The following is an 18,856-nucleotide window of genomic DNA, read 5'->3' on the forward strand; positions in this document are numbered from 1 at the left end:
AGAGGACTCCTTCCTCACATCAAAGGATTAGAGACGTGTTCCATCTTGTGACAGCCAAACAGAGGATAACACCCTGGTTCGGGATGGTGACATCAGATGGTCAAGGTCATCCAACTAGGACCAGCTGCACCCTGCCCCATGGCTTGGGTTCCCTTGGGTAACCCCTAGGGAGTCCAAGTGTATTCCTTGATCCCTGCTGCTGGCTATCCACCATAGTTTCTCCCAATAGATAGGATCTTAGAGCCTCTCTGAGCGACCAACCTTGCTCACCTACCTACTAGTGTCCTCCAGGTGACTTCCTGAGAGAACCACTGGCAAAGCCAGTGTCCTCCAGGGGTCTGTCCTTGAAGACTAAAGGGCTAGCAGAAAGAGCTGAAACTGATACACACACACACACACACACACACACACACACACACACACGCACGCACACACGCGCACACACACACACACAAAGAGAGAGAGAGAGGGAGAGAGAGAGAGAGGGGGAGAGAGAGAGAGAGAGAGAGAGAGAGAGAGAGAGAGAGAGAGATGAGCCTACTGTATGTGTAGAACTTAACCTGGAAGGAATGGAGTCAGGAGCAGGACTGGCCCTGCCTATCAACTCCCAGGGTACCTGCTTCCCTTCTTCCCTAGATTTTATGCCAGTTCCCACGTCATTCTTTCTAGGCAGAATTGAACAGCCTGAGCTTGGGTGCAGCTGGGTGGTAGAGCATACACTGGGCACATGTGTCTGGAGAATACTGATGGAGCCTAGTGTCTGCCCATTGATGACACTAAGCACTTGGCTTCCAGGGCCCATCTTCTCCCTACAATGATCTCATGAGTGGACTAGTGCTCTTCCAAATGGCTGTGGACTAGACTGAGTCTCCCCTAAGCTTAAATGTTGAGGTCCTACCACCTTGTTTGGTGGCAATCACGTCTTAAAAGTAGAATCATCATGATGGAATCAGTGTCCTTGTAAGGAGAGAGATAGAGGGGGGCGGGGAAGGGGTGCAGGAACATGAATGAGTCTCTTCCACATAAGAATATGCAGGACAGGGGGTTGGGGATTTAGCTCAGCGGTAGAGCGCTTGCCTAGTAAGCGCAAGGCTGTGGGTTTGGTCCCCAGCTCCTAAAAAAAAAAGAATATGCAGGACAGCCACCAGCTAAGAGGCACTCTGTAGAAGTGACTGATTTCAGTCTACTGGCACCTTGACCTTGGACTTCTCGTCTTCTGTGGCTACAGAACACTGAGACAGGAACATCTGTTGTTTGAACCATATAGTCTGTCACATTTTGTTATAGCAACCAGCCGCCTAAGTCCCCATGCAACAAGAATATAGTCTTACCAGGGAGGGAAACCCATTCTGATGACCCAGTGGGTCACATGCAGGCTGTGCTAGGGCTTCTGCTGAAGTTCCACTCTGATTCCAAGTTTGTTGTAGTTTTGCCTTCTGTTGGTGTGATAACACATCCTAACAAGATGAACTTCAGGAAAGAGTTTATTTGCATCAATTCCGGGCTGCAGTTCATCATGCAGGGACATCAGGGTGTCAGGAACTTGAAGCAGTTAGTCACACCCACTGTACAAAGCAGAGTTTTTACGTGGATACCTGTACAGTGTGCTCAGCTGCTCTCTGCTTTCATTCAGAGATGGCCCCAGACCTTGAAACAGTGCTTCCTGCCCATGTTCAGGGTAAATCTTCAAACCTCAGGTAACAGCTTCATCTACACAATTCCTCATTGAGATGTTTTTTTTCTTCCTAGGTTATCCAGATCATGGCAAATTGATGATCAAAACTAACTCACAAAGTTTAAGCCCAGTTTAGTAGATACAAATATTTTGGGGACTAGGGCTTTAACTTTATGCTTGTCTACTATGTTCATGGCTCTGGGTTCATCAATCTCTCTCTCTCTCTCTCTCACACACACACACACACACACACACACACACACACACACACACACACACACACACACACAGAGTTTTGGGCTGTAAGTAACAGGACACACTCTACTGTCTCTTAACCAGGATCTCCCATTGCACTGCAAATAACAAAACACGGTCAACCATCTAGTAAGGAACCATGGCCTCCCATTGTCAGATGTCTGGAGGTGGCTCTCCTTGGACTAGAAGGTAAGCGTCTAGACACTCCTCATGCTGCTGTACCATCCAGAGTCTAGCTTTCTGCTCAGGAGCTGCCTGCCATAGACTCTGGCTCAGAGTCTGCAATGAGAAACAGAAACCAGGCATGCGGTAGAGGCAGACGACCCGCCCTCACCCCAAGCAACAGCTTTCCCAGAGTTCAGCTTCTTGTTTGCTGTGGTGAACACTTGCCACACCAGAGTGCCGGGATCAGAGAGCTGAGCATGAGCCTGAGAGAATGACCATCTCCCACATCACCCACCACAGCGTGTCCTCTCACACTCCCTACTGCCGATTCAGGCTGTGGGACAAGGCACTATTTAGAGAACTCCCTTAAGTATTGGGTACTCTTGAAGGGTTGACTAGATACCCTTGGTAGGCTGTTCTGGTGAGGAAGAACAGAGGCTTAGAGGCCCCTCTGTAAGTCTCTGAGAAGCCAAAGCTCTCCTGAGCGTTGCCAGCCCATTTGTCTCTCACTATGAGGAGAATGAGGGGGCTGGACTGCATAGACCCTTTTCAAGGGTAGATGAAAGATGTCCCTAAAAGAACTGACCTTGACCTTCCCTCCTCCAAAAACTAGAGGACTCTTATCTTTTCTTGATTATACTGAGGTTCCCTCAGGCACATCTAGGCCAGAAAGCCTGTTCTGGGTGTGGCTCTGAGGTCTGTGGTGAGGCCTATGGTGACCTGGTCTTCCCTTTCCTGTACTCCTCCAGCCCACTCCCCTCCAGCTTCTCCTTGGGTCTCCCCTATATTACCTTTCTGCTTCTGGTCCACCCTCATAGAGGCTAAGATCTAATTCCCCAGAGGCCTGAGCTCAGCCTGGCTCTCTATGTGCACAATTGAGTTCGTTCCAATGTACTGTCCTGCTTGGTGGCAACCAGGCTCGGTGGCACCCAGGCTCAGTGCAGGCTGTCACTCAGAAACTTTCCTTGGGCTCTGCAAGGATCCCTTCTGTTCCACTTTGCCTCTTCCCTCAGGAGGATTGTTTTATAGGCTAGATATGGCAGTAAGGGGGTTTCATAAGAGGAGATCTTATGGAGAGAAGAAAAGGGGCTTCCCCTTGGGACTAGGAAGATTAGCTGTTTCCTATAGGAGCAGGCCTCTGCTCTGAGGAGAAATAGCATCCAGCAGGAGAAACAGCTCCCACTCCCTTACCTTTGCCATCCCTGGCAAGAACACACAACTATCTGGTCCCTCTGCGCAGTTCATGTCTTTGGCAAGGCCTCAAGGGAGGTCCATGATTATACAGTATACTGTGACTAGCACATCCCTAAGCCCCTTCAGGTTGTCTGAAGCCCGACAAGTCAGAGTGGCTGCCTGGTTATCTTGTGGAATATATAGCCTAAAGCAATTGAGGTCCGTGGGTGTTGGCTGATTGTACACTAAAGCATTGCTCCTGGGTCTTATCAGTACCAAAATGCACATTGCCGGGACAGGGGAGTGTGCACAGAGAGGTGGCACTCAAGGAGGACTTCAGAGGAAGGTGAAGTGTGAGCCGAAGGCTCACAGATAACAAGAGTTTGGGTGTTGACAAAGGCCAAGGGAATTTGGGTGTGTTGGAGGCAGTGGCCAGAATAGCCTAGGACCAATAAGGTGCTCTCAGGTATGGGAAGCTCAACTGGAGGACAGCACCCAAGAAGAAAGTAATATCCATCCAACGTGTGGGTATCCTGTCTAAACTCCACCCCCACAGCTACCGAGCAATAGCCAGGTATGCTCCGCCCCACGGTTGCCTAGCAACAGCTAGCTGTGCCTGACTATAAAGGGGGCTTCTTGTCCCCTCCTCTCTCTTACTTAACCCTCTGACTCTTTGTTCTTCTCTGTTCTTGACCCCTCCCCCCCTCCCACACCCGTGCCCATCGCCGGCCGCCTTTCCTCTCTTCTACTCTTCTCTCATTAAACCTCTCCACGTGGAACCATGTTGTCTGGGTATGTTCTGTCCAGGCCCGGGCCAAGATTTAAACCCTAACGCAAGGGACTTGACAAGGGCAGAGGGACCATGTGCTTGCCCTCTGAGAAAGACAGTTGGGGAGGAAGAGAGGGATAGCAGGTTGAGAAAGGAAAAGGGGCAACTGGCCTTGGTAGTTTGCCTAGGGTGTGAACCCCTGGAACCTTGGTTTGCTGGTTGATGCCCGTTATTGAGCCACTCTGAGCCCATTTCCCCATTTGAAAAACCTACAAGCGTTCACTATGAGAATGTGGTGCCTTGGCATGACCTAGCACACCTTAAAGTGCGGTTTTCTTTAACTCTCCAAAGCTTACAATCACTGTTCGCCACTGGTGACCTTGGAGACCTCAACATTACTTAGCCAGGGCCTATTCTCCAGACCCTTGGGGACAAGCCAAAATTCCTCTACCATCACTGTGATCGGGGTGACACCATGATCATGTTTGAGCCTTAGTGAAGGCAGTGGGTACACGGCGGGAACCCAGGACAACAGCGGACTGGGAGCAGGTGCTGGCAGCTGCTACAGGCCTTACAATGTGGCTTTGTCACTGGGGTGGCTTTGGAGCCAGGGAACGACCTGTGCTAGGGAACAATTCCCGAGGCTGTGCTAGTACGGGCTGCCAGATCACAACAAAGCCCCGGAGAGCCGTTGGGCAATCACTTTTGTCATGCAAATGAAGGCGGAGCATAGCCGCCCCCTCTGCCTGCACGCTAACCTTTTTGTGATTCAGATGAAGCCAGCCCGCTTTCCTGGGTCCCAGAGCTAGTTTAGCCTCTCCTATTGTCCTCCCCAGGGCCTGCTGCCATGCTGCTCCGTTCTGACTCTCTGTGAACCCACAGGCTTACTAGAAGGTGACAGGACCTGGGAAAGAAAGTCGAGACCTAAAGATGGCACGGTGAATAGTGCAGGTGGCTAGATCAAGGACACTGTCTTGTACCTCGTAGGCTGGGGTGAGGGAGGCGGGGGTGAGGTGGGGTGGGGGGAGTCGTAGGTGGGAAGGCTAGTGTCGGGATGCAGAGAGCCTGGGGGGGGGGGTTTCTGAGGAGGGCTAGTCTGGGGCTCCTGGTCAGGCAAAGCTTGAATGGAATTTGAGAAAGGAGTGAGGAGGATGGGGGTCCCTCTGCCACTGCCTGCTGTCCTGGGCAGGCCGGCCCACGCATCCATGGGGGAGTTGCAGTTTCTCTCCTTGTCCCATCACTCTGGCATGGACAGTGAATTGCAAGTTCCCAAATTGCTTTGGGCCTGCATTGACTTGTCTGTGAGAGAGGATAGGCATGGCCCCTGTTTTAGGGCTACAGTGAGATGAGGTAAAACAATCCAGACAAAACATTGAGTTCGTTGCTTGGCTCGCACTCGCCACATGGCGCACACACTCATTTCGCAGTAGCATTACTTCTAGGAATTTACCCTACAAATATTCTCACATGTGCAAAGTGACATATGTCTGAGGTTATTCTCCACAGATTGGTTTGGAACAGCCAGATATTGGAAAGGGCCCAACTGCACGTCTTCAGGGTAGGTTAAATGGATGCTGCTTGTGTACCCACGTGATAGACCAAGGGCAAACAAGAGCTTGGCACTCTGTTCAGCTACTAGGGGGCATCCCCCGAGGAGCTGGGAGGTAAACATGGGTTAGCTATCTGTGAAAAGCCAGAAGCCAACACTCAAGGGTCTTGGGGCTTGTTCTTTTGCAGCAGAGGGGACAGTGGCCTAGGAGAGGTGGGATATGGTGTAAGCCCTCCTTCCCTCAGCATAGATGTGTTCTCTCTCTCTCTCTCTCTCTCTCTCTCTCTCTCTCTCTCTCTCTCTCCTCTCTCTCAGAAATAGGCTGCTTTGGGTGCCATGGGCACATAGCACTGCAAGATGGAATCACAGGACCAGTCACCATGACAACAACAGGCAGTTGTAATTTTCAACCAGTGGAGTACCCAGAGTAAAGGGAGAGGTTGCACATCAACCCTAGTACGGCCTTTGTTGGCACTCCTATACCTGAGCACAGGGGCTTCCTGGCCTCAGTCTCCCACCAGCAGAAAGAGAACATGGCAGGTTTGCACAGTGCTACCTGGAGCGAGAAACAGAGAAAAGCCAGGAACACAGGGACCACAAGGCTGCCAACCTCCTGTGACTGATCCAAGTGGCTGCCTAGTCCTCCCTTTTTTTTGGGGGGGGGGGGGAGGGAGGATCCAATTCCCTTCATCAGAGCCGCCCACTCCTAGCCCTGAATTTCTCTCATCAAAGCGCCTAGTGGATAAACAAGTAATGACAGGAGGAACAGGCAGGTGGACTATATGCGGCAGGAGGGCTGCTAATATGGTCAGCTTGGCCGCAGGTGTGTGAATGCAGGTGTGAGGCCCAGCTGGAGCTGCCCACCTGCTTTCCAATCCCCCCTGCCACACCCTCCATCCCCATCCCACTTCCCAGACTTGGAAGTAACTGGGAAGTCACCGTAGCCTCCTTATCTGTGGACGGGGGAAAAAGGGTCTCTAGGAAGCAAACAGGGAGCAACGGCCTTAACCCATGGCATTGAGCTGGCATCGCTTTGGCCGCCAAGCGGTTATGATGGGTAATTATGAGTAGCGGTTATCACAGTCATGGTGCTCAGCACCAATAAGATGAGATCTCACTCTGGGTGTAGCTACCCGAACCCAGTGGGTATCTCCTCTGCTGCAATGGTTTGAGTTAAAGATTAGACTCCTTTGTCGAGATTGTCTATGTAGATCAAATAGACTTGGGAGCCGAGAAGGGCAATCTAAGCCTCAAGGAACACAAGAGTCCTGGGAAAGTGCTGCCAGTACTGATATTCTTCCCCATAGAAATACCCTCATGCTCTTCCTGCTGCGGGAAGTTCTCAAGTGCAGCTTGGAGGAGGAGACAGGGTAAGAGAGCAAAGTATGGTGGGCAAGCCAGGCTGGATCGGGCAGACGCTTTCCTGTCCACAGCTGCCTCCTGGACACCCAGCCTGGCCATCGGCTACCTGGTGCAGTCTACCCACTCACCCTCACAGAAGCATCAGGAAGTGAGGCTAAGCTTGGGGCTGGGCTACTGATATCTGGGGCTCCGTTATCAAGCTATGCCCCAGGTAACCCCAAAGGGCAGACCACACTGTATGGCTAGCCATGTGTACTTGCAAAACTCTCAGAAACCTAAAATATCAGCAGCATGAACCCAGCTACTAGAACAAAATGCATGCAAAACCCTCAGGCGTTCTCAGGGGACAGGACCTCTGACAGACAGCACCACGGAGTCCTTTTCCGCTTCACTGAGTGCTCACTTAGTGGTAGGTGACTGGCTGAGTTTGGGAATGGGCTGGTGCACCTGCCCTTCAGCCTGGGCATTCGTTTGTGCTTACCTGTGACGTCAGATCTTTACTGGACTGGCTGTGTCTTCATTGCAGAAGCCGGGCCCAGGGGAGGTGCAGGGCTTCTAAGGAGCCTGAGATCATCTCCCCACACAGGCAGAGCCAGCTCCTTTCCTGTCACCTTCCGGTAGCTTAGGGTGCTGGGCTGTAGGCATCTTCTTTCCCTCTGTGATTTGAGCAAGTGGAGGCCTGGATGTAGTCTCCTTTTCACTATACACCAATTAATAGCCCCCTCCACTATTCTCAAGGAAACTAAAACCCTTTCCCAAGGAAACAGCAGAAACACTGAGAATTACACACATGCCATTTAGAATCTAGTGCTATTCAATGGAGTCTGTTTAAAGACGATGTTTCTGGGGCTGGAGAGGAGCTCAAAGGTTAAGAGTGCTTGCTGCTGGGTTGGGGATTTAGCTCAGTGGTAGAGCGCTTGCCTAGGAAGCGCAAGGCCCTGGGTTCGATCCCCAGCTCCGAAAAAAAAGAACAAAAAAAAAAAAAAAAAAAAGAGTGCTTGCTGCTTTTGCAGAATACTCAGGTTCAATTCCCAGCAATCCATAGGACTGCTCACAACCATCTGTGGGTCCAGTTCCAGAGATCTGATGCCCTCTTCTGGACCCCACAGACAGCTGGTATGCTCATGATACACAAACATGAATGCAGGCAACATGCTCATAATAATAATAACTAGCAATAATAATAATGAAACAAGTAATAAAAAATATTCTTTTTCCTTCAGATAAGAACAAATCTTTATACTAACCACAAAATTTTGTTCCAAAATTCACAAATAAAACTTCTAGTATTAAAAAAAAAAAACAAACCTACAGATAACTTTCGAAACCCTTAAAGAAATGAAAACAAACAATCACATCTCCCCTCTTCCTCCAACAACATCCACAAAGCAAAACACTAAATGACTACAGTTATGTTCTGGGGACTGTGAGTAAAACTTAAAACTACCTAGCTCTGGTAACCATAAAAGATGGACCAAAATCCACTCAGACTGCCTTCCCCACCTCTCACTCTCTCAAAGAAAGACAAGATGGATCATCAATGGCAAAGGTCGGGAAGCAGCATCTACAGCCAGCTTCACACAGGAGGGAACTGTGCCTCGAAGCCTCATGGTCTTGGATGCTCTGTACAGAGAAACTCCTCTAGTAATGAACTATAGAGATGACCCCTGTGATGGTTTGTATATGCTTGGCCCAGGGAGTGGCACTATTAAAGGTGTGGCCTCCATGGAGTAGGTGTGTCACTGTGGGTATGGGCTTTAATACCTTAGCTGCCTGGAAGGGAGTATTCTGCCAGCAGCCTTCAGATGAAGATGCAGAACTCTCAGCTCCTCCTGTGCTGTGCCTGTCTGGATGCTGCCACGTTGCTGCCTTGGTGATAATGAACTGAACCTCTGAACCTGTAAGCCAGCCCCAATTAAATATCATCCTTTACAAGACTTGCCTTGGTCATGGTGTCTGTTCACAGCAATAAAACGCTAACCAAGACAATTCCTGAGAACATAGTCTTAAGATTATGTTTCTTTTAGCTTAAACACTGTCCCTCATGGTGGCTTCAGGGATGAATGGACCTTGCCAGGTCTCAGTGGCCCTGAACAAGATTGGTGTAGTGGGCTTGAGCCTTGCTCATTAGACACTCACAGCCCTACACAAACAGCCAGAGTAGTAGACAGTTAGTTCCCTTCTTCTTGGCTTCTTTTCTCTCTCTGGAGTATACTTGTCATTGTCCCCTGGGCTGGATTCTGCCACTGGCTAGAGAGTGGTGGGAGGAGTCAGCAGCTGGAGGGGTCCCCTTGTCACTGCTGCCACTGAGCTTTAGACGCATGATAACAACAAAGTCCAGAAATAGACACATTGCTTCTGGGCCTCCCTGAGCAGGGACACCCTGAGAGGAGATGTGAGGCTCATAGGAACCCAGGTCACATGGCCTAGACATACAGTGGCTGATCCAGAGCTTGTCCTGTTGCTTGTCTTCCTGTCTCCAGGGTGCCTGTCATCAGCTAAGGAAACAGGCTTGACCTGCCAGCTCCACACTGCCTCTCTTGCTTCACCAGCCAAGGCCATACCGTGAGATAAACGCTGATCTGTAGGTTCAGCCGGGTGCATCTGAATGATTTCAATTCACAGTCGTGCGGAGAGCAAGTGACCCGGTAACCAGGCATTTGCAGGGGCACGCTATACCTTGTCTAAGTGGATACCTGCTCAGGCACACACACTTGGGAATCCCTTTTTTGTTCTGAGAAACTGTCATCCCACCCTCCCTCCCAGCAACCATGGACTACTATTGTTTGCTTTTTTTACTCCTGGGAGTCTACGAGAGCCTCCTATAAACCAAGCAATTCTTGGGGGCTCTAGTGCAGGGATCCTGATACCCTATATGTGTGTACCAAGGTTCCTACACTCTCCCACACCTGAGAGACAGGGAGTAGAGTGTATGCCCTATCCAGGGCTTCCACAGTAGGGATGTCAGTATTGGCTTTTCAGAAGCAAGGAGTCACTCAGAACTGGATCTGCCTCCACTGGTCTGGACACACACTATCCACAGAATCGAGGTAGTTAAAGACCTGGAGGCTGGAGTAGAAAGGGCCTTCTGCATTTCTAAGAATTTCCATACAACCCAAGGCAAAAGGAAACAAACACATGAGGGCATTTCTGAACCGGGTTTGATGTGTTGCTGTGCCCTCAGATAGGAGAAGCCAAACAGCCCCTCCCCCAGGTTCCGTTCTTAAGCACATCTATCAAGAAAGAACAGGTTTTTTGTGAGACCCCAGCAGGCCCTGGCGCTCTGGGACCACTGTCTAGCTTGGCGAGGTCTCCTGGGAGTGCTGGCCATTAAAGCCATGTGATATGAAGCTGCAGAACCCCTGACGAAGCGAAGCGTCCCCCACTATGCAGCCAGGCAGATGGGCTCTCCTGGGTACTCATAACAGCTACCCTTGGGAGGCCAGGCGGTGGGATAGGGGTGGGGACCATACAGTCCCTACTGGCTAGGGGAGGGCTGTTGTTCTTCGATCCAGGTGGTATTACTAGGGTTACTCAGGCAGGAATGCCGCTCCCTTGTACCCTTTGAAGGCAACACTCAGACAAACGGAGCCAGGGAGAGCCGCAAGGTGCCTCCATCTGCTGAGGAAAACCTGAGCAGGTGCTTCCGGCCCTGGGTGGCCTGGCTGGTCACCAGCCTCTCCATCCTCCATGAGCTAGAGAGGAGAGGGTGTGGTTCTAGCACTGTGTTCAGGGAAGCCCAGGTACTCCGGGCTTCTCCTACCAGGATCTAAGGATCCCCCTTTACCTATCTGATTGCCCAGCAACTGCTCTCACAACACACCCAGCCAGCCCAGCCATACTACGGATTATTACTGGTGTTTTCATGGAAAAGATTTTTTTTTTTCAGTTGTAGTCTCACTGTGTGACTCCCGGCTGGCCATAGCCTAGGCTGGCCTTGAACTCAGAGATTCTTCTGCCTCTGTCCCCCGAGTGCTGAAATTTAAGGACTGCACCCAGCTAGCCATGAGTTAAAAATTTTAAATGGATGAAAACAGAACCACCAAAGTTATTTTTTTCCATTATCTTTCACAGATACTCCAGCAAGACTTTATTAATTCCACCTATAAAAGGTGTCTTAACATTAAAAAGAAATCACTCATAAAAATGAAAGCATGCATCACTATGAAAACTTCTCAAAACTTGTCTTCTTTTACTTCTCATCCCTCCGGCTGGGCTGAGGAGGTCTGGAGATGGGTCTGTCATGGCTGAGTGGCCAGGGAAATGAACCTTGTGTGTTGTGTAGACCCTGACGCACTGCTGCCCCACTATTTTCCATATATAGGCCCTAGGGGTGTTGGGTGTTCCCTGAAGGATCCTGGATGCCACCCATGGGCTTCCTGGAGAGCGCCTGACCCAGGCCCTGGAGGAGTTGGCAGGGTACATTCTCCCTCCCTAGCCTGGCATCCAGGCTTCCAGGACTGGTACTGCTGGCCAGCCAGGGCTAACCCAGACACTGACGTGTGTTTGAAGCCAGCTGTCACACAAAGCTGCATTGTGGACCTTTGGCTGGCAGGCAAAACACGTGACCACAGCGGGTGGGTGGCAGCCAGATGGGTGTGCCCCATTGCCTTCCTCTGGGCTGGATTCTGCATCCTTCCTTCTGACCCACACAGTAGATGCCTGGCTAGTTAGGGGGCCATGGGGAATGAGAAAGTACCCACAAGGAGACCTCCCTTCCACTGTGTCCCTCTGTGCTCTCAGCAACCAGGCCCTGCTTTACCCAGAACTTTATCCCTTTATCTCTGTTATAGGCTTCTTATACCTCAGGGCCTTGATTGTTCCTATGAGAAGGAGCCTGAACTACAGGGACAGAACAGGGCTTTGGGGACAGTGGGACCCAGCCTGGGCCTGCTGGAGTCCCAGCGCCCTCATTTTCCTGTTCCTTCGTTTTGACCAGTTGGTTCTGACTTCCTGCCTCAGTTTGGGCTGCCATGGCTGGAGGAGGGAGGAAAGGAGCCCCTAAAGTCAGGGCTTCAACTTACCCAGAAGTGCAGTTTCACATCTGAATAAAATAGCAAGAACATCCTGCCCAAGTCACAGACTTCTTCCCTGAAGTTCAGGCATGAGTGGGTCTCACAGACAAAGGGACAAACCCGTACAATGGCACCCTCCCACACCTCTCCACCACAACCAAGCAAAGAAATGGAAGCTTTTTCCTAAGTGGAGTCTGTGCAGAGATCCCAGACACATTCATTTCCCTTCTAGACACCAGACAGAATGCAGGAGGGAGCCAAGGTGAGGTTCTATAGCTCAGATGTGGAGTGTTCCCCCAAAGGTCTGGGGGCTGGTTCCCAGCTGGATGCTCTGACTGGTGGTGGGAACTTTAAGAAATGGGACCTACTAGGAGGAAGTTGGGTCACTGAGGATGTATCCTTGAGGCCCCAGACACCTTCCTGTCTCTTCTCTGCCAGGCACCATAAAGATAAGCCCCTTCATTCTACCCATACACTTCCTGCCTCATGCTCTGTGTGCCACAGGCCCAAAGGTTTAACAAAGGCCAAGTAACCATGGGCTGACACCTCAGAAAATGGGAGCTCAGATAGATTTCCCCCCTTTTTAAGTGTGCTACCTCAGATGGCTCTGTCACAGTTGCTGGAAGCTGGCTGAGAGTTTTCGTGGTTGGCCTTCTTGCCTTTCTAGTCACATAGTGCCTGAAGCCTGAGGAAGCTACAAAATGATGCGTCTTTTCTGTGTGCTAACGAGGGGCTGGTTGGCCAAGATTCTCAGGCAGCGTGACTGTCTGGAGATCACCACACTAGAGGGTTGGTAGTTCTTAGCTCCCACCCTTGTGGGGGGCAGATGAAAAGGCAGAGTTGCTCATTAATGGTCAGCACTGAAATGGGCTACAGGGACAGTTTGGAGAACTCCCTCTGCTGAACACATGGAAGCTCCCGGAGGGTGGATGGCCTGAGGAAGAGGTCTGGAGGCTCATTCCCTTCCATACACTCTGCGCTGTGCATCTCTCCTATCCAACCAGCCCTTCACCCACATGTCTCAGCATTCCTCAGGGCTGAGGATCTAACGCCGCAGTCAGAGAACAGTCTCCTGGCTCGTGTAAGGCTTTGGGTTCAAATAAAACAAAATAAGGTAAAATAACATAAAATCCACAAATGAAACTAGTAAATGCAAGCAAAGTGTATTTTGTTTTTTACCTGAATTCTGTGAGCTTTACAATACATGTTTGAACCCAAGGAAGAAGTCTTAGGATCTCACTGATTTGCAGCCTATGAAGAAGGTGGCATATTGGATATATGAGATGGGACTAAGTCCTCAACCTATAGGAGGGGATGCTCTTGGTCTGTGGGATACCTGCTCATATCTACAGGTTTGGGGACTTGAGGGGTCAGTGCTCTGTGTATAGAGCAGGGACACTGACTGTGTAGTGGGCTCTCCCGTATCCTCTGCCTGGCAGCCTGGCAGGAGTCTGGGATCTGCTCTCTGCGGTGCTGCCAGAGCCAGATCAAGCCAATCACCCCCTTTATGTTCACCAGGCATGCTGTTGGTTGACGAGATCGCTCCAGTGTGAGCCTGGATGACCAGCATCCCACTCTCCAACCCCTTGTCCCACATACCAGAGGCACGGTTTCTTCTCAAGGTGGGCATTGCCCCATCCCAAGCTCCCCATGTGGTGGTATGCTCCACCACAGCCTGGCCCCTGGTTAGTTTTTATCTTCAACTTGACACAACCAAGAGTTACCTGGAAAGAGGAAGTCTTAACTGAGGGTGTGCCCAGGTCAAATTGGCCTACAGTCATTCATATCTGTGAGATATGAATAATCTTGATTGTGTAGGTAGGCTCCACCCATAGTGGGTGGAACTATCCCTTGGGCTGGTGGTCCTGGCTGTATACAAAAATAAAGCTAGCTAAGAGCCAACCCTGAGTGCATGGTGGGTGAGGGGAGCTGGCCCTGCCTATTGTCTATTGTGCACTGGTTGGACAAGGGAAAGATGCCCTCCTCTTCTCCCTCATTCATCACCACAGGTAGGTAGGAGAGCTGCCCCCAAGGAGAATGGAGAACTGTCCTGTGTTTCCCTGGCTACAAACTTGGGAGAGCAGGCCTTTCACCTTGCCTGGGTGACAGGGTAGACCTGGCCCTGGTGGAGGGGGTTATAGGTGAACCAGCCCTGAGGGCAGGAGAGCAGAAGACCTGGCCCTAGCTGTGGCACTGGATGGGCCAAGACAGGAGAGCTCTCCCCCGTGGTGTGGATACAAGAGAGCTGGCAGGCTAAGCAGTTCAGACATCTCTTAGGCACATCTCCAGGGCTTTGAGTTGGCAATACTTTATCTAGCCCACCAATGAACAGTTGGAGTGCGTGAAGGGGCTGGTTCTACAAGATCCAAAACCACGGGATCTCCACAATGCAGGGCAGCAATCAGATAGATAGCCAAGAGGAGGAGACCCAGTGAGGTGCCAGTATGGATAGTGTAGCAAAAGCCAGAGACCTCATACCAGACCAAAGACTCATTCATCGCAATGAACATTTGCAAGCAAGGTGTGGACAAAAGGGTATACTATGGGACACGCTGTGACACAGTACAAATTCCACACCAGAAGTTTTTTTTTTGTTTTTTTTTGTTTGTTTGTTTTAAATCTGTTATGGGGGATGTTGCAAGGGTGGAGGGCAGGTACAAGGGGAGGGGGATTGAGGCACATGAGGTAAAATTCACAAAGAACCAATAAAAAGTTTTGGTTTTGTTTCTGTTTTTTAAAAGCTACCTAAGAGCCAGGCAGAGAGCAAGCCAGTACGCAGCAGTCTTCCACGACTTCCATTTAAACTCTTGTCCTGGTTTCCCTCAGTACTGGGCTATTATTGCCTGAAAGTATACGATGAAACAAACCCTTGTCTCCCCAAGTTCTACTCATGGTATCTCTCACGGCCACAGAGAGCTAACCAGGACACATACCTCCCCTTTTTCACAGATTTCTCCTGCCCAAGAGTGGGGATCAGCTCTAGCTAGCCCCCGCCCCATCCCCATTGCTGGGAGTCTGGAAACCGGAATCCCATCAATAAGAGTAGTGTACTGGGAGTCTCCCGATGACTCTACCTTTCTGATAAGGCAGATCTGCAGGAAGCAATGATCTAGAATGTTCCTTTTGACTTTTGCACGTCAGAATGTCACACCTTTTAACCAGCCTGTGGTGAGACTGACCCCTGAGGACGTCTGGGACTAGAAAGCTTCAACAGAGCCTGGGACCTGGTGCTACACCGTCACCTCGATGAGATTGCACGTCTGGACCGATTCTCCATATTCGTAGCTCAACACATCCCACCTACTCCATCCGCTGCAAAGCCTACTCTGACCCTCTGTGCTCTGGCCTTTAGTCAGGGTCCTGAAGGGCAGAGGTCATCCCTCCTAAATGGCTGTGCCCTGCCCTCTCTTGTCTGACCCTGTGTCTGGTAGACAGACCAGATGCCCATCTAGTAGCATGTGGTAGGATTGGCTGAAACAATGCCCTTTTTGTGGAACCCCTGTTGTGAGTCCGCTTGTATTGTTTATGCAATATCTTTAAGTCCACATGGTATTAGATATCTGAACTAGGAAAACATTTCTCCCTCCCCAGAGGTTAATTAACAGCTTCTATTACAGGCCTGTAACCTCTCACACATAACTCTAAAACCTAAGTATTTCTGAAAAGCAAGGCACTCTGACTAAGTTGGTTGCAAACTCATTTGGTGGCAAACCCTGACCGGGTCAGACCTTGTGTAAAGACTGAACAGATATTTGCATGTTTCACCACAGAAGTGTGAATATTCTTAGTGACGGGATGCTGTCTTGAGTCCTGCTGAAGAGTTATTCAATGTGCATGTGCATATACTCAGCGCCTAGACCTCAACTGTTCTGAATTCAGAAATTCAGCTACAGGCCCCTTCGCACCCCTGCACCCACCCTGTCCTCCTCAGGGCTTCCACTACGGGCGACAGAATTGGACAGCAAGAGTTTTACCATACTCTTTGTTTGTTTTGTCCTGGCTGCTAAGGAGAAAGAATTTAAATAATTGAGTTTATTCACAGCAAATAGCTTTTGTCCAAAATTTCTGTTATCCTGCCTTTTTGCAACTTGTCTTTAAGAATTCTGTTTGACCCAGTTTTCTTTACTTGATCTCTTGTATTCGAACCTGCCTTATAGAATTGCTTCTTCTCCTTCTTCACTTTTTTTTTTTTTAATGAAAGGAGTCACACTTACTACAAATGAGTGAATCCAGAAGGATTCCAGGGACAACTGGGACAGATGGTCCCCAACGTCCCTTCTGCCAACCTGCCTCCCTAGGAGTGGGGGAGGGAGAGGCCTGTGTAACCAAGGATTGATTCTCTGCTTGTCCCCTGTGTGCCCAGGGGAAATGAGGGCAGTCACCAGAGGCCACAGCTCTCAGTGGTTTCTCAGTCAACTCAAGCACTCCTCACCAGTGGCTATCTAGATGCAGACACAGCCAATTCTGGCCAGCCCGAGAAACAATTTACTCATCGATCCACTGTGTTGACAAGCTTCTTTGATTTTTCTCAGCAGACCCACTGTGTTAGAGAGACACCAAAATGACATTTGCACACCGTGGGTTAGTTATCTCAAGCTTACAGAGATATATGAACAACAGAGTACGTGCTTGGTTACTATAACAAAAAGAGTGCTAACTGCTAAAAAACGGAGAATTTATTTTAGTAAGAAAAAAATTAATTTTATTACCATTTAATTTTTTTGTGTGTATGGGTGTATGTTTATGTACATGCATGTATGTTGGCGGACTATGTATGTTCTTGGTGCCTACAGAAACCAGAAAAGGGTGTTGTAACTGGGTTTCCAGATAGTTGTGAACAACTATGTAGGCGTTGGGAAGCAAACTCAGGTCCTCTGGAAGACCGGCTAGTACTCTTAACCACTGAGCCATCTCCAGCCCCATGTGCTTGATTCTTTTTGTTGGGGGGGGGGGGTGTTGCAATTTATCGGGGGTAACATTCAGTTTTGAATTAGTATAGCTTTCAAAACTTTGGTGCATTAAAATTTGAGAACATTATCAAAGTAAACAGAACTTAATCCCAAATAATTTCTGAGGCTGTCTCCTTTATCAGGTAACATTTTCAAGAAGCAACTTGGAGTTTTGCCTACAGGACACCACACTGGCAAATACTCCCATTTCCAATTAAAATAAGCTGAATTTCGCTTTTGACCACAACAGATCACCAGGCCAAAGCCCTTACAGCTGCAGTTTCAAAATGGAAGAAATAAAAGTAAAGGTTTGCTGACAGGGGCCACAGGTAGTGTAGGAGCCTTACCCATTTGAAATACTAAACAGCTTGAATCCCACAGAACTCCTAGTTCCCCTGTAGGCACTGCCTGGGCCTCTGCGGGTCTGTCAGAGACCACGCTTGCGCGTAGCCAAGGAGACAGACTAGCGTTCAGGAGTCGGGGAAGCTGAGGAAGGATCCAGGCACAGAAAACTCACGAGTCTGCTCGGGATCCTCTCGGGTCTTTGGGTGTGCACTGGGCCCCTATGTAGGCTGCCTCTCCTCAGGGATGGGCAAAGGACAATCAAGCAGTCAAAGCCATGATTAGGGAGCTAGAGGGCAGCAGCCAGTGTAATTATCAGTGCCCATGCGGGTTTGAGAAGCTCTCCTTCCATCCTGCCACAATCCTCATTTGCTATGGTGTCTACCGGAAATGTGTCCCCGAGTTCATGTGTAGAAAGAAAGAAGGTTTGAGCCCCAAAGCAGCAGTGTTCTGAGGAGGGCTTCTGGGAATTGAGTGACTCATGAGAGTGCTGTCCTTAGCATGGCTTTGTCATTTGGTGGGCTAGGGGTTTGCCAGCTAAAGGAAGTGGGCACTTTGGAGACCATGCTTGGACACTATGTCTTCTAGAGACAGTCCTTTCCCTCTCCTTCCCGGTAAGCATGAGGTGGGCAGCTTCGATCCATTCTCTGTTCTACCTGGATGCCTAGCTTCACCTCAGGCTCAAAGAAATGGGGTCAGTCACCGTGCACTGAAAAACCTCGGAAACTGTAAACCTAAATGAAATCTTTCCTTAGAAAACAAAATTATTAAAGGCACAGCAAGCCTTTAATCCCAAAACGTGCAAGGCCGATCTAGATGACAGAGCAAGTTCCAGGACAGCCAAGGCTACATACACACAGAGCAACTGTCTCAGAGAAAAAAATTTTTTTTTTAAATTGTGCTCCAGATTTGGTTCAGTGACTTAAAAGCACAGTGGTTAAGGATCAGGTTCAATTCCTAGTTCTCACATGGTGGCATCCAACTGTTTGTACCACTAGTTCCAGGTTATAGACACCTTTTTCTGGCCTCTGCTGGCACCAGGCATGTGTGTGGTACACATGCATACGTTCAGGCAAAACACTTATTCACATAAAATAACAGGTAAATCTATCGTAAAGGATAAATTATTTCTCTTGGTGTATGTGGCAGAGGATGGGCTTTGACATACCACAGTTCATGACCTCACGTGGCCAGGCTTGCACGATGAGCCATCTTGCTGATCCAGCCTCCTTTAATCTCATCACTGAACACCAAATTGGTTCAACGGAGACTGCAGAAGTAAATAACCATTAGGACTTAACAAAGTTTGAAGGCAGAACTTGAAAAAGGTTTATATGCTCTGCAGAAGAGGTGCTGCCAGGAAATACAGGACTGTCTGAAGGGGGACAGGTAGAGCCCAGCTCCTCAGGGGTGCTGAGACTCAAGTAGGCATTTCGTAAGAATTATCTGATATTTAGAAAGGTGGGAAAATGTACCCGTAGCCCAAAGCAAATGAATCCATAGTATCCGATCAGTAACAGATACAACCGGGAGGTAGTGGGATGCCTTGGATCCCAGCGGGCAGATCTCTGTGAGTTCGAGGCCAGCTTGGTCTACAGAGTC

The 18,856-nt window shown here is 49.6% G+C and overlaps 1 long non-coding RNA gene and 1 other non-coding gene across 2 annotated transcripts; one reads left to right on the forward strand and one right to left on the reverse strand.

Annotated features, from left to right (window-relative positions):
* Nucleotides 1-1,576: 1,576 nt before the first annotated feature.
* LOC148007697 (uncharacterized) lies at nt 1,577-8,881 on the forward strand. Its single transcript, XR_015646862.1, has 3 exons — nt 1,577-1,697; nt 2,015-2,119; nt 8,469-8,881. It is a non-coding gene; the product is annotated as an uncharacterized LOC148007697 (long non-coding RNA).
* Nucleotides 8,429-8,637, reverse strand: U3l3 (small nucleolar RNA U3 like 3). The gene has a single exon (XR_015656141.1). It is a non-coding gene; the product is annotated as a small nucleolar RNA U3 (small nucleolar RNA).
* Nucleotides 8,882-18,856: the final 9,975 nt, after the last annotated feature.

This window comes from Rattus norvegicus, chromosome 1, assembly GCF_021556685.1.
Source record: "Rattus norvegicus strain SHRSP/BbbUtx chromosome 1, alternate assembly SHRSP_T2T, whole genome shotgun sequence".
Taxonomy (NCBI): domain Eukaryota; kingdom Metazoa; phylum Chordata; class Mammalia; order Rodentia; family Muridae; genus Rattus; species Rattus norvegicus.